The 2535-nt window shown below is 51.4% G+C and overlaps 1 protein-coding gene across 3 annotated transcripts in view; it reads right to left on the bottom strand.

Moving 5' to 3' along the window:
- Window positions 1-2535, bottom strand: part of CAMK2D (calcium/calmodulin-dependent protein kinase II delta) — a 156461-nt gene that overhangs the window by 1558 nt on the left and 152368 nt on the right. The window lies entirely within an intron of this gene.

Here is a 2535-nt window from a genome sequence, read left to right on the forward strand (position 1 = left end):
GAGCTCAGCCTCTCAGAGCCAGGAGGGAACGGAGGCCCAGAGCGGCCGGGGGCCTGTCTGCACCACCGAGTGCCTCCTGTCCTGCCGGGAGCCGGTCCATTCTTGCTGTTTCAAGGGACCTGGCATATATGGCATACTGTTCTTAATATGTTTGCTCTCCTTCTTGGCACTATGTGTTTTAACCAAGGTCACCTCTCTGAGAAAGGTTGTTTCCCCAGGTAGGGATTTTCCCCTGAAGTTAGTGGGGACCCCTGGACCTACTGGCGTTGGACCCCAGCGCTGTCCCAGGCCCCTGGGGCCGGAAGCCCAGGCAGCCAGGCCTGCGGGAGGCTGTGCTGCTACCGATGCCCAAGACCTGCTCGCTTCCCACTGCACTATCCCAGCCTCGGGGAGCAGCCCCGCAGCTCCGGGCGCCCCGGTCCGGCCAAGCAGGTGCTGCGTACAGGACCCGGGGGAGGGTCGGGCCTGAGATGGTTGGCCACAGGGAGGCGCTTCCTGGGGACAGGAGTGCCTGGTGAGAGAAGCCGCACTTGGCCTCCTGGCCACCAGCGCAGCGGCTCCCCGGGACTGGGAACCTTGGCCTGCGGGACGCTGCCCCCTGCACGTGGATGGGCCATCTGTCCTGTCCCTCTTTGGGGCAAAAACCACCCAAAATGGGTTTTTCGTCATCGTTACATTCCTCTCGCACAGCATGGTCTGCAGACTGAACGTCCACCCCTTGTTTCTCCCTGGGGACGCGCTTTTGACAAGCCCAGGCCCAGCCCCGGGCACCTGGCGAGGTCTAGACGGGGCCTGGCCACCTGTGGCTCCGAGCCACGAGCTCCGGGCGAGTCTCTGGGTGAGCGGAAAGTCCTCTGTGTGACCTTCACCCCCCACCCCCCACATGAAGGGGTGAACCTGGCGAGAGAACTGATGAGGTCAGGAGGGGCCATGCCTGCACGGAGAGGCGCCCTCTTGCTTCTCATCAGCCGTGCCCCCCAGTCCCCTCACGGCAGGGGAGCCGCACTCCTCCACTACCGCCAGCGTCCAGGCATCGCCAGGCCTCCTCCCGCGTCCCCGAGCTCCGCCCACCGCCTTTTTGCGGACAACATGATGCTGCACAGAGAAAACCCTAAAGGCTCCACAAAAAACTACAAACAATAAACACACACAGTCAAGCTGCAGGATACAAAATCAATGTGCAAAACCCACTGCCTTCCTGTACACTAACAACAAAACCTCAGAAAAAGAAATGAAAAAACAAACAAAACGCAATTCCTTTTGCAATTGCAGCCAAAAGAATACCTAGGAATAAACTTAATAATGAACGTGAAAGACTTATAAACCGGAAATTACAAAGCATTACTAAGAGATTGAAAAAGACCAACACCATGGGAAAATATTCCATGTTTAAGGGTTGCAAGAATCAGCCAGTTAAAATGGCCACATTACGCACAGCAATTTACAGACCTAATGCATTTCCCATCAAAGTGCCCATGTCATCTTTTAAAGAGATAGAACGAGAAACCATTAGATTGTATGGAACCACAAAAGACCTGGAACAGCCAAAGCCATCCTAAGAGAAAAGAACAGAGCTGGAGGTATCACGCTGCCTGAATTAAAATTACACTTCAGAGCTACGATCATCAAAACAGCAAGGCATTGGCAGAGAAACAGACACACAGACCAATGGACCAGAACAGCCAGCCCAGATGTAAAACCATAGGTATCTGGGCAGGTAATTTTCAACAAAGCAGCCAGAAACAATGGAGTAGAGACAGTCTCTTCAATCAGTGGTGCTGGGGACCTGGAAAACCACAGGCAAACGAATGAAGCTGGACTGTAGTTCGTCCCCAGGTACAAACATGAACTCAAGCTGGCTGGTCTGGCTCAGGTTGATCCATGAACCAGGAGGTCATGCCTGGTTTGACTCCCAGTCAGGGCACATGCCAGAGCTGCAGGCTCATTCCTTGGGGGCAGGGGGAGTGTGAGGCAGCCGATCAATGATTATCTCATCATTGAGGTTTCTCTCTCTCTCTCCCCCTCTTCTCTCTCTCTCTCCCTCCTCCCCTTCTCTCTGAAATAAGTAAAAACATTAAAAAATCAACTCAAAATGGATCAAAGACCTAAATATAAAACCCGAAACAATCAGTTACATAGAAGAAAATATAGGCACCAAATGTATGGACCTTGATTGTAGAGAATATTTTATGAACTTGAACCCAAAGGCCAGGGAAGTAAAGGCAAAAATAAATGAATAGAACTAAAACTAAAAAGCTTCTGCACAGAAGAAACTGATGGCAAAACAAAGAGGCAGCCAATCAGATGGGAGGTGATATTTACAAACAGTGGCTCCCACAAACGTTTAATTTCCAAAATATATGGATAACTTGTAAAACTCAACACCAAACTACCCAAACAAAAAGTGGGCAGAGGACCTGAAAATACACCTCTCCCAAGAAGACATACAAACAGCCAATCCTATCTAATAATAGACAAACATGGTATTTAACCGTACCTCCGACACCCCATTGGCTAATCAGGGCGATATGCAAA

Source organism: Myotis davidii, unplaced genomic scaffold (assembly GCF_000327345.1).
Source record: "Myotis davidii unplaced genomic scaffold, ASM32734v1 scaffold698, whole genome shotgun sequence".
In the NCBI taxonomy this organism is placed as follows: domain Eukaryota; kingdom Metazoa; phylum Chordata; class Mammalia; order Chiroptera; family Vespertilionidae; genus Myotis; species Myotis davidii.